The sequence below is a fragment of the Equus asinus genome, chromosome 22 (assembly GCF_041296235.1).
Source record: "Equus asinus isolate D_3611 breed Donkey chromosome 22, EquAss-T2T_v2, whole genome shotgun sequence".
NCBI classification, from domain to species: Eukaryota; Metazoa; Chordata; class Mammalia; order Perissodactyla; family Equidae; genus Equus; species Equus asinus.
This window is the reverse complement of record NC_091811.1, coordinates 42,394,416-42,408,471: the sequence shown is the minus strand read 5'-3', so window position 1 is coordinate 42,408,471 and position 14,056 is coordinate 42,394,416.

Here is a 14,056-nt window from a genome sequence, read left to right as displayed (position 1 = left end):
GTTGACTACAATTAAGAACAATTCTAAAATTAAACTAAAAGTCAGTAGACTCCCTTTCTGCCTGGTTCCTAAGTAACTCATTGTTAACAAGTCTGGAATTTAAACCAGAAAATGTAACCTTATGGGCCACTTGGCAGAAAAAGCTAATATCACAAGTCCAGTGTTCTGAAACTGTAGCCAAATGACCCATAAATTCTGAAGCCAGGGACCCACCCACTTCATATCTTCCTTACAAGACGAAATGCAATTTCTTACTTCCTACTTAGATTTTTGGTATTAAGCAGCACTCTGTAACTATGTCTAAAATTAGATGGAAAGAAAAAGCCTTATTCTAAGACTTGCTTTTATTGCAAGATGGTGACTTGAAAATAAGCTTATTCATTGTTCCCTTTTGTGTAGTTCCTACCAAGTAATTGTAGGAAATAACACAAAATATTCTCTCTATTTTGAAAGGCAGGAAATGTTAACACAGAGGATTTACATGGAGAATATGTCTTTAGAAAAATATATTTCCTACTACATTCCATGTTATGACACTTGCTCTAGAGGACCCCATGTAATTGATTCAAGGAACCTAACAAATGAGGAGGAAATTGAGCTAAACTTAATTTTTAAATCAAAAGAGATATTTTTACATGAACTTGTGTTTCTATAGTAACGTACTAAACAGGAGTTAGAGAAACATTGTGTAAGCGCTATACTGGTAGCTGTAGATGACAGGGTATCATGACAAATAATAGATTCAAAATACTGAGTTCTCACCTACATGAAAACGCAAAGGCCTTTTTCCCCCAGAGCCTGTGAGCAACCTACAATTCTCCAAAATAAGTAGACACAGAACATTTAAGAATACGAGAAGGTCTTTAAAGATTGCATTGTTCTAGCTTTCAATGGTATAATTGAACTGAAGTACCACAGGATGTAAATATCAATCACTCCCCCACAACCTCCTTCTTTGTTGCCGTTGGAAGTCATTAATTAACACATCTTAGAGATTTTTTATGACTCAGAATCTAAGGAGAGTCCTAAAAACTATTATTTGGTGGTAGGGCTAGGAAAATCCAACAATTGTCATGGCAAGAAACATTAGTAATCCATCCATTTATGGAAAAAAATCTAAACAAGTAATAAATTTAAGTCTTGCCATTAGAACATTATGAATTTATGGCAAACATCTGCCTATGACATTAGCAGGAAAGTATTACTTCTCTAACCATGAATCGCCACTTTCAAAAAGTATTTCTAAGGTATTGTAGGTAAATTCAAGTATGGGAGTATCTACATGAAACCAAAAGTTCTAACATTTGTCTTCATAACAGGATCTTGAGAGAGAGATTAAAACTGGAGACTCATATTTAGGAATCCTCTGCCTAAAGCTTGTGGGCACTCTATAAATATTAACTATCAGATTACCTTTGGTGCAAGATCAATATCTATCTCTACTCCCCTTTGGCTTGCACCATTTTCATCATTTGAATTGCCTATGGCCATCTGCCAAAATCTTATCTTTTTATCTGAGATCCAACCTCCTCTATACCTTCCCCAGGGTCTGACACAGACATAGACACAAACACATCTTGGAAGTGTACTCTCAGTTCTTCTAACACTTTACTTTTACATCTCACATGATAATTATCAAGTCTTCTGTTTTCCGTTTTAGGTATTTGGATAATGCCTAGGGCCTTCTTCCAGATTAACGATTCTCAAAATTTACAGCATGGATTAAGAATTATTTGGGTCACTTGTAAAAACTTCAAGTTGTCACTCCCACAAATTCTGAGTCAGAAGGTCTGTGGTGAGGCCTTGGAATCTGGCCTCTCAATATGTTCCCTATGTTCAAAGTTTTATTCTTGGTTTCCAAAAATTTTCCCTCTGCCTATAGCCAAGTCACAACCTCTTTCTTCTGGCTATATTCTAGTGGTTTAGAAAATTTCCATAGGTTCCCCAGTCTATCATCTATCATTTTGGCTATATTTGAATATTAGTAAGATCAAATAGGCTGTAACAACAAATAATCCCTCACATGTCAATGACTTAACACAACAAAGTTTTATTTCTCCTTCGTATCACATGATCACATGCCTGTGCAAATTGAGTATCCCACCTCTATATTTCAGGCATGCCATACGAAACATATGACCTACAAATTCTTTACAGTATGGACATATATCACTTATCCGATTTCAGTAGCTAGAACTAATTATACTGCCTCTGAACTTACTGTGAGGGAGATCACGAAATATAGGATGTTTTTGGTGCACTAAGAATCTCTGCCCAAATTAAAATGTCAATGGCTTGGTTTTTCATAATATCCTGCGGCAACTCCAACACAAGATGTCCGAGGGAAGATTCATCAGCATGGTAAGAATCTTGATAGCTATCAGTCCTTGAGCATTTACTAAGTTATTGTGGTTATGTGCAATGCAAGACTAACTTAATTCTTATGCAACCCATGAGGTGGGTTTTATTAGCTGGACTTTTTGAAAGCACTGAAATTTAGGAAGGTGTGGTAATGTGACTTGCCGTAGTACACGAAGCTTGTAGGTTGTGGAGACAGCTGTCAAACCAAGCCTGTATCTCTAAAGCTCATTCTCTTCCAGGGATGCTTTGTATTTCCTTGAAAACCACTTACTCCAAGTAGTTTTTATAAGCCACAATTATTACTCCCCATTGATTGTAGAATACAGTCCAAAGTGTCTTGGCATTGCACATAAAGCCTTTCCTGACTCCATTTTTTTTTAACTCTCTGGCCTCTATCGTAAGTGCATCCTTCTAACAATTTTATTTCAGTGTATTTTCATACTAGCCCTGAGTTTTTTCACACTTTAATCATTCTTCCTGCTATTCTCCTTGTCTTATCTAGCTAATTTTCATCTATATGTCAGGTCTTACTTAGACATCACACTTATTTAAAAATATGAAGATATAAAAAAAGAGTTGTAAACATTTAGAGAAAATCAACACTGTGAAAGAGAATTACTAAATTTGGTCAACAAAACAACTAACTTCTGATGGGGGGAAAAGAATGAGCAGAATACTACATTAAAACACATTAAAATAAAGATAAGGTCCTAAAGGAAACTTAAAAGGCTTTATTTTATTACATCCATGAAACATTAATGGATTTTTAGGAAAAAGAGTTTGTGGATATAAAAAATGATTGTTAAAATATAAAAAATTCAACAAATGGACTTAATAGCAATATAAATACAGCTAAAGATTGCATTATTGAGCTGCAAGATGAAGTAATAGAGGGACTTTACCTAGATGGAGAATCAAAGATTGTTTTCCTGGACAAGAGAGAAGCCAATTTGGCACAGATTGTGGAGTGAAGAGAAAATAAGGAAAAATAAGCATCTCTTTTCAAAACTTTGGCTGTAAAGGGGAGGAGACAGTAGAGAAGTCTGACTTGAGAGATGAAGGATGAGTTGAGATGACACAGTGAGAGGATGGAAGAAGTGTGTTCCAGTGAGCATGAAACACTGGGCCAAAGCCCCACATCAGCCAAGAGGAAGTATTGGATTGTAGCTGTGATACCGGACCAGGTAGGACTGGGCTCCTGGGGCAGACCTGGCCGTTAGTATGGGTTCTTGACCACGTGCAGGAAAGAATTCAAGAGCAGCTCAGGAGAGATTATAAAGGTTATTGAGAGACAAAGCTAGGCTGATTAAAAAGAAAGTAGACTAATGTACGTGAGGAAGGAGAGCAGGCTGGGCTGACCGGGTGGAAATCGACCTACCAGCCCCGAGTGGGGTCTGGGCTGCTGGTTTATAGCAGCTAAAGTGGGGAGTCTGGTTGGAAGCTGGGGACTGGTCAGTCTTTGGGCCAGTCGGTCACATCCTGCAGATCAGGCACCAGGCTTGTGATCAGACCACTGGTTGGCTACCTGGAGTTGTCAGGCATTTGGTCAGGCTCATATCCTGTGTTGTTCAGCCACCTGCCTCATGTGTTTCCGGAATGGAGGAGAGTGTGGCCCCTCTCGTTGGTTCAGGAGGCAGCCCAGAGGAAGCTGCATCCTCCCAGAGGAACTGTTTACCCCTCCTATCTCAGCTGGAGTATTTTAAAATGTTGGGAATGGTCCATGAGATGAGACTGGAGAGTTAGAGAGTGACTGGATCAACAGGACGTTATGTTATCTGAACATATGTCCCAGTTTTCTGAGGGTTCCTGGTTTATGTAAATCGTCCTAAAGCATCTAGTAATAGTTGCCCTTCTTGCTTTCAAAAGTGTCACATTTGGGGCAGTAAGGTATATAGTTCCCGTATATAGGTGTGGGGACATGAAATTGGCCACCCCAAGATATGTCTCTTTGGCATGAGGATTATTTGAGGCTGGGTCCTTTGCAGACAGGAAAGCAACAGAAAAGTAGAATTTATTTACCCTTCGTAAGAGATATTTACATTGTAAAGGAAATCTCTATCTGTAAAGGTGCCTCCCTCTCTGTACCAGGAAGAAGGAAGGGAATGACCTTCTCTCTAGAAACTCTTAATCAAGGCCAAAGGCAAGGACTTAAATCTGCATTTTATTGTGCTTGTCTGCTAACCTCCTGTAACTGACTTCCTTTCCCCTCCCAATGTTGGCATTTCTTTAAGGATTAAGCATCTTTCCTTAGGCTAGGAACTGATTGCTGTGCTCACCTGTGACCACCCAGCTCCAGACAATAGACTTGCCTCCTGCTGTGTCCATCAAGCACTGTGCCAGCAGGACAATCTTGTGACTATTATGGGAAGGAAATTTCAATCATATGTGAAACACCCTGTTTGGGGGTATATAACCACTCTGTGCACCCCACTTCTTCAGTGCCCTTTCTTTCTTCAGGAAGAAAGGCCCTGGGCCATGGTCCTCATAAAGCTTTGTTTAATTTTCTCTTGCTATTCTGTCTCATGTGAATTTAATTCGTTCTCCAGCCAGACGAATCCACTTTGGGTAGAGGAAACGTCTTCCTCCCCTACACATGCCAGGGGTAACTTCTCAGCCACAATATGTACAGGAGCAAAAGAAAACATTCTGCCATTGAACAAAATCCTAAACAGACCACAGTTCCAAAAGACACCCCACTCAAAAATCCAAAGCAGCATTAAAATAAAAACTACCTGGGGGAAAGAATTTCCATCCTATGAGCGAGTTGAAAAGAAATCCTCAGAATCATAATAGTGACTCTATCATAATTTCTGCAATAAAATTTCCGTTAAAACAGAGGCAGCAATACAATAGAAGTCTTATTGCTCCAGAAACTGTATTATAAGTGCCACAGAATAATTATGGAAATAGCTGTGTGAAAGTTGCATGTTCAACAGAACCATTGAGAATCATTCTTCTCAGACTGAAGATAAGTCTGAAGAGTACAGAAAAACTTTTCAGTGAGATTTGAAATGGAAGACCAGGTGGATTTGTCCATTCCTTTTTTGTTGATTAATATGCCATCGAATGGATATACCATAATTTGTTTATTCATTTATCTTTTGTTTACAACTTTTGGCCATTACCAAAGAAGCTGCTGTGAATATTCACATATAAATATTTGTATGGACATGTGTTTTATTTATCTTGGCAAAATAGCTAGTAGCAGAATGGCTGAATCACATGGTCAGTGCATGCTTAACTTTTAAGAAACCACCAAACTGTTTTCCAAAGTGACGGTATCATTCTACATTCCCACCAGCAGTATGTGAGAGTTCCAGATGCTCCATACCCTTGTCAGAATTTGATATGGCCAATCTCTTTCATTTCAGCCATCCTAATAAGTGTGTGGTAGTATGCCATTGTGGTTTTAAGTTGTACTTTTCTAATAATTAATGATGTTGAGCATTTGTTCATGTTATTTATTTGTGATTTGGATATCTTCTTTGGTGAAGTTGTTAGTTTTCTTATTGAGTTTTGAGTGTTGTCTATACATTCAAGATGCAAGTTGTGGAGACCTGATAATGGCCATCCCAAGATATGTCTCTTTGGCCTGAGGATTGTTTGAGGCTGATTGCTTTTGATAAACTGGGACAGGGAAGGAGGCTCTGAGGAGTGGAACTTGCTTGCCCTTTGTTAGGAGACGTTTACATTGTAAAGGAACTCTCTATCTGTAAAGGTGCTTCCCTCTCTGTACCAGGAAGAAGAAAGGGGATGACCTTGTCTCTAGAAACTCTTAATCAAGGCCAAAGGCATGGACTTAAATCTGCATTTTATTGTGCTTGTCTGCTAACCTCCTGTAACTGACTTCCCTCCCCCTCCCAACGTTGGCATTTCTTTAAGGATTAAGCATCTTTCCTTAGGCTAGGAACTGATTGCTGTGCTCACCTGTGACCACCCAGCTCCAGACATAGACTTGCCTCCTGCTACGCCCACCGAGATAGCAGAGCGCTACCTGCTGTGTCCATCAAGTGCTGTGCCGACAGGGCAATCTTGTGACTATTGTGGAAGGGAAATTTCAATCATATGTGAAATATCCTGTTTGGGGGTATATAACCACCCTGTGCACCCCACTTCTTCAGTGCCTTTTCTTCCTTCGGGAAGAAAGGCCCTGGGCCATGGTCCTCATAAAGCTTTGTTTAATTTTCTCTTGCTATTCTGTCTCATGTGAATTTAATTTGTTCTTCTGCCAGAAGAACCTACTTTGGATAGAGGAAATGTCTTCCTCCGCTACAAAGTTATTGATCAGATCCACATTTTGCAAAACATTTTCTTTACTGGGTGCTTTGTATTTTTCTTTTCTTCACAATATCTTTCAAAGAATAGAAATTTTTAATTTTGATGAAGTCCAATGTATCAATTTGTTATTTATGGATCATGCTTTTGTTGTCATATCTATGAAACCTTGACTAACCAAAGGTCATAAAAATTGTCTCTTTTATTATCTTCTTGAAGTTTTATAATTTTAGGTTTTACATTGCGCTCTATGATACATTTAGGGTAAATTTTTGAATATGGTGTAAGATAAATTAAAATTCATTCTTTTTTCAAGTAAATATCCAGTGGATCCATTTTTAACTTTGATAAATATTACCAGGTTGTTCTCTACAAAGCTTACACCATTTTACACTTTTACCAGCAATGCATGAGGGTGTCTCTCGCAGTTTCACATCCACCAGGAAAAAGTAGTATCTTCATCTGTCGTTAAATTGCTTTTTTAAATTATAAGTGAGATTGAGCATCATTTCATATATTTTAGCGCTATTTGTATTTCTTTTCTGTGAACTGTCTATTTCTGTCCTTTGCTCACTGTTTTCTATTGGGTTCTTGGTTATTTTTCTTTTTCTTTTAGGAAATTAATTTAAAATGTTGAATTCAATTTCGTTGCTTTTTTTCAAAAAAAAAAAACTTTCAGAGTGTAACACATGAACCCTGAGTTTGCAAAAACTATTTAAAATTTTAACACAGTGACATTCTGTTTTTAAAGGAAGTCTCAAACTACTTGATTAGAAAACTACTGCTGAGTTAAACATGGTACTTTAACATTCAAATCTCCTAATTCACCAAGATAATTTTCAACGACACGGACTGACGAGACCAGCATTTTAAAAGTCCAGAGACACAGTCAGGCCATGTAAATAAGTTGCTTTGACTTAAATAACTAAATGTTTTACTTTCTTTTACTGTCTATGTTTGCAAAACAAAACTACATAAAACAAAAACTTGGCTCCAGTCAAGAAAATATTTGTGGATCTTCAACAGAAGGACTTCCTACTGTGGCTTTCCTTAACAGCATCAACACTATTTAGCAAAACTATCACCTGTGGTAGTTTGGTTCCTCCACATCACAAGGCAAGAATAGTAAGATTTTATGATGTTGAAACTTAAAGATAATTGTTCCTTAGACAGCTCTTGGCAGACGAATTTCACCTAAACAAGAGCTTAATGAATGCCATAAATTATCCTTTTATTAAAGCAGAAACTAAACCTCAGCACATTCTCTTAGAATAAGTAACTCAAGTCCTTCCTTCTAAACCAAAGTTACAATTTTCGGTGACTGTGAAAAGTTTTCCTCAACATCTAAAAGCCAAAAAGCCCATTTTTTTCCTTTACACCTTATAGCATTCTAAAAGACTCACTTGGGAAGTATAATGATTTAACTATTTCAACTTGAATAGAAAATACTCCATCTACTGTGACAAATCATGGTAAATTTAACAGCAATTATCATGGTTATGAAAAATACTTTTGCGAATTGCAAAGTTCTGCACAAATCTCTTGGACAGTTAGAGAAAGTTCCTGCAAAACTTTAGCATTTTCACACTAAAATAACTGTTTTCAAGGCTGGGTTATCCCAGAAGAATGTTAATTTCACTGTTATTAAATACTCAAGATTTATATTCTTTTCTCTGTGTGATTTTCTAGTTTCCAACAAAACTTTTATTCTTTTGCATGGCTGCACATTCTAATTGTCCAAGCAGGAAAGAAACCAGAGTAGACTCTGACCACATACTAATTTACACTTATCTTCCCTGCCCTAGGAGAGATCTAAATCAAGTTTGAAAATTAGGCATTAATTCCTTACACATCATGGCCATAAAATGCCAGAGTGGGTTGTTCCTGCGTGAGGTCTCAGCAATGCAACGACTTACTTGGGACCTATTTCTGCACTGATGACTTCTGGAGTAGGGTGGGCTTCATGCTAAAGGTAATGAAGTGGGGCTAGATTGAACTTCCAGGAGCATTTCAGCAGAAGATTCTGAAAGACAGACCTAGAACGATAACTGAAAATCTTTAGAGGACTCTGTAATTCTGGTAACTGCCCAAGAAAGAGAGTGAGGCAACCCACAGTGACAACAAAAAACAAGGCAGTAATGGAACCCATTGGCCTCTTTCTCTTTCAAAGCCTCTTCTTCCTTGTCCTTAGCATATATTCTGGGATCCACACACCCCCGCCCCCCGCATTTATCCAAGTGCTTCTTTCCCATCTGTTTCCTGGTGAGGCCATCTTTGTCCTCTTTTCCCCGTGGCAGGCCATATCAGACTTGATCCTTATTTTTATTCTTCTTTCCTTTTTCCCTGGAGTATTCACCCAAATGCTTGACTTCAACTACTAACTCTAAGCTATTGACTCCAACCTTGACAATTCTGTCCCCTCACCATAAGCCCCAAATGCCTGTTGGACATTCCACCTGAGTGCTCAGCTCTGGCTTGAAGTCAGTATATAAAAGGAAATTTAGAAACTTTCAACTGCCACTGGCCACGCAGTCTCTGACTCATGTCAGTCAGCGTGCTGGGCGCAGGAGATAATCAGTGAACAAACAAGATGGGTCCCTATGCTTTTGCAGCTCAAAATCTAGCAGGGAAAATAGGTATCAAGGAAATTTTCACACAATAATTATTCTAATTATGATAGTTAAAAGGAAAACATCCTGTGACCTAGTCTATTTTGGGCATTTAAGGAAGGCTCTTGTAGGAGTGAAATATTTTGGACTTCAACATCCTTTTATAAAAATGTTTTCTTTCCTATACTCTTTTGACAAATTTCAGAATTCTTTGGGCCTGCCCTTCCTGATTCCTTTTTGCAAATGGATCTCTTCTGGCAACCTTGAAAAATCAAACTCCCTGAATTAGCAGATTTAGTGAAACACTACGCAGAAGAAACTTTAGATAAATTTGGAGGCTGAAAACATTTATAAAAATTAAGCCCTGTTCTGTGTTTAGTAACCATGTAAATATGTCCTTGTAAAATTAAGACAGGACATTTTCAAAGTCATCTGGATTTCAAGGAGTGTAGGTTTTATTCTATGAGAGTTCTTAATATTTGCTGGTTATCATTGAATAACCATATTTAAATGAATGTTTATAACTCTAGAAGAAACGTAAACCGCTGTTTTTCCTTGTTAGATAAAAATACCTTAGAATTTCATCTTTGTCTCTTTTCCATGCATAAAATACGTTGTCCTGTCAGATTAATTATTTAAAAGCAATGCAAAGATATTTATTGGACACTTCCATAAGGAAGTGACATTTTAGATAGGCATGGGGGATGAATAAGAAGGAGGGTAGGGGGAGGGTGAAAGGGGTAAAGGGGGACATTTGTATGGTGATGGATGGCAACTAGACTTTTGGTGGTGAACCGATGTGGTCTATACAGAAGTTGAAATATAATGATGTACACCCAAAATTTATGTAATGTTATAAACTAACGTTACCTCAATTAAATAAATAAATAAAAAGAAGCTTGAACAAGCAAAGATGGAATTAGGAAGATCTATATGATAAAAGTTTCAAGGAGGAGAGCAGCATGGTAGGTTAGAATGGTTCTGCAAAGGTAGTGTGGCTGAATTACAGGGAATGTGGATCCCCTTTAGTCATACAGGCCATGTAAGTAATTTTAAATTATTACTTGGCATATAGGGAGCACTTCTTGGAATGCTACTTTGGGTAGAAATGTGAGAAAATAGAGCTAGAGAGTTTAAACCATCATCACCAATTTATTATCGTCACCATGAGCACATCCACTACGCTCATTTTAAGTGTTAAGTGCTAAATGAATTATATCCCTTATCTCTAATTTTCACCAACTGTGTATCATAGATGATAGCATCATTTTAAAGAAAGAATACTGAGATTCAGAGATATCTGAGAAGGCTTTGTTGAGAAAGTGACATCTAACTTGGGATCTGAAGAATACATGTTAGCTAGAGAAAGAGGCACAGAGGAATATTCCAGGCAAAGAGGATGGCATAAGTGATTTCGGCAGGAATTTGACAAGACCAGATTAATAGTTTATAAAGTGTGTTCTAGCTGCAGAATGGGGAAGAGATTGCAGAAGGGCATGACTGGAAATGGGGAGACAAGCTGGGAGAGTGTAGCATTAGCCCTAGTGAAACTTGGTAGCAAACTGAACTGATGGTGCTGGTGGAGGGGAAGGGAAAGTTGACAAGATTTCAGAAATATTGGAAAGTAGAATGGATCGTCAGCAGGGTCCAGTCGACCTCTTCAGCATAAAAGAAATGTTCTATAATTGCATTACCCAATAGGGTAGCCACTAGCCAAATGTGACCATTGAGCTTTTGAAATGTCACTAATGCAACTGAGAAACTGTATTTTAAATTTTATTTAAGATTAATTAATTTAGATTTCAATAGCCACTTGTGACTTGTGGCTACTCTATTGGACAGGGCAGGATTGGGTAACTTTAGCTTACTCTCCTTTTACATATCGTTGCTCTAATTACAAGGTCTGTTAAGATAACCTCACTCTGTCCAAATTTGCATGCGTCTTCCGTGGTGAATTTAGTCTTCTCAGTACTGTACAGATATATGCAATGCATATTTTTTCTTCTATATTTGCTCATATTTCTAACCTCACCTATCTTGCTCTGTCCTCTCTGATTTATTAGAAACTAACAAGTCCCATATTTCCAGGAAAGTTCTAATGGTTATTTTTTCTCATTAATATATCTTTCCTTGTCAGTCGCATGGTCTTGTCTGTCTGTCCACATGATTTCAAGACAAGTCACTGCTTATTTCTTGCTCTTTCATATTTTTTATTGGGTGATAAGTTGATGTCGGGTCTCACAATAAACTAACATGCTTGAAAGAAGGGGACACATTCTTTGCATTTTCTATATTTCTTCCTCCGCTGCTCAGCATGTCATTAGCAAAGCCATTCTTGAAGACAAATTCTTGCTTACCATTGTGATCCTCCTCATTACAATGTATACTACGAGGTTTCCATTTCCTTATATAGATTTATTTCTTTTCAAACAAAACAAATTTAAAGTACAGGAAAAATTAGATCAGTGGTTTTTTAAAAGTGAGGGATATATGATTATTTTGACCTTAATTGAATTGACTATTGTTAGTGAGTAGTCCCTAAAGATGACTGCTATCAATTCCTTCCCTCCCAGTATGTGCTTGATGCTCCACCCTTTAAGTCACTCAGCCCCCTCCCCTGCCCCATTTGAATTTGGGCTGGCCTTCTGACTTGCTTTGACAAACAGAAACCAGTGGAAGGGAAACCGTGACAGTTCCAGGCCTACCCTTTCAGAAGTGCAGTATCTTCCTCTTTGGCTCTAGGAAAGCCAGTCGCCAGGCTGTGAAGTTCAGGCTAGACTACCAGAAGAGGAGAAACCACAGAGCAGCCACAGAGAGGAAGGGCACTGAGTTGCCAGACATGGTAATGAAGGCTTCTTGACTTTTCCAGGTCAGCCAGCCTCCAGCTGAATGCAGCCATATGCATAACCCCAACTGATACGACATGGAGCAGAACTGCCTGGCCAAGCCATACCTTAATTACTGACCCAAAAAATCATGGAAAAGGGTAAAACCATTGTTGTTTTGAGTGGTTACATTTTGGACTGGTTTGTTACACAGCAATAGATAACTGAAATCCTATCCTTAGAAAGAAAAAACAAGGAGGGGGGCCGGGCCCATGGCCGAGTGGTTAAGTTCCTGTGCTCTGCTTCGGCTGCCAAGGGTTTTGCTGGTTTGGATCCCGGGTGCGGATTGGCATCGATCATCAGGCCATGCTGAGGTGGTGTCCCACGTACTACAACTAGAAGGGCCCACAACTAAAATATACAACTATGTACTGGGGGGATTTGTGGAGAAAAAGAAAAAAAAATGAGATTCAGTCATAGTAAGGTAACTAACCTCCGTTTAATTACTTTCCTGATCCACCCGTTCCCCAACCCCCACAAGTTTATGGCATCTCTTTACTGAATAGCCAGTGGTTGAACTAAATGACTCTGCCATAACAGAAAACCAAATATCATTCAAACCAACCCAAGAGCTTCAAAACAGAATTTGAAATATGCTTTTCTGTATGCTTAAATGTTAAGTATGACATTCTGAAAGGGAAAGCATCCTGTATTCGAAAGTGCTCTCTTGAGTGTGAAACTTATTTATCAAACACAGGAAAAAAATTTGCTTGAAAATAGGTTTACCTAAATAACCATCCAAGATCCCTTAGAAAGGTGTTACTTGATTAAAATATTGGATTTAATGTTCCTGGACATACGTCATGACGTATCTTAATTTTGCTCTTATTTATAATATTTTATAAGTGATATTTTTTTGACTGGCTTACCTATTGGAAAGGTGATACTTATAAGATTGGTGAGATATTGATTATTTACTCACAAAGGTAACTTTAAGCTAAAGGGATTAGTAATACTATTTTAATGTCTGAAATGATCGAATTTTCTGCAGATTTGATCCACGTTAGGTAAATCATCTCCAACGGTTAGCAAGTCAGTGCTTTGCCACTCATCAAAATGTCTCCCCTCAGCTGTCATTTTCTCATCATTAAACAGCTGATCCATTCTTTGCCATTATGTAAGTTTATTTTATAAGCTATGCCTTCATGGAGCAGGTCAAGTGGCTAAAGTGATTATACAGCTAGCCACAGAAGATAAAAAATAACATAGCTATCTATTTTCTTCAATTTCCCAAGGACATTTTGAAGGTGAGTGTATGGCAATGCTGGTATTTGTGACTTATCTTGGGGTAGAATAGTAGTTGGGTCCAACAGAGCCAATTTTCCACTGATGTAGCTGCAGCCTGAAGAGCTGCTCAGTCCATTACTGTGGATTTCTGCGTGAGCCGATACACCACTTGCCAGATGAGGTAAATGAATTTACAAGGATATGCTCTTTCAGGCTAGTCGATTCTTTTTGACCAGGCTATTTTGTAAATAAATGCTTCTGAAAAATAATGGACAATGCCAATCTCATTTACAAACTGAGGTCTTCTCGAATCTTGTGGAATAATAAGATCTCAGAAATGAAAAGAACTCGATTCATTTAGTATCTCTACCGAGTCATGCATCTCCTTGCCAGAGGGAGCATCTAGCACAGCTCCCAGCACACAGTAAACATTCAACTAATGTTTACTGAATCATTGACTTGGTGAATAAGGGCTGCCTACAAATTTTAGTAAATAAAATTAATCTTTGATTTTCAGCACATTCTAAAGTCATTTATATTATTTAAATACACTGTAATAAATGTCAACTTTTTATTAAAACTTCTCCAAAATAAAGGTTTGAAGAAATAGACATGTCATGATTCATATTTACTAGTTTATTAAAAATTATTTTTAAAAATTGTAGTTCTTTATGTATTGTGCTGACTATAGTAACAAAG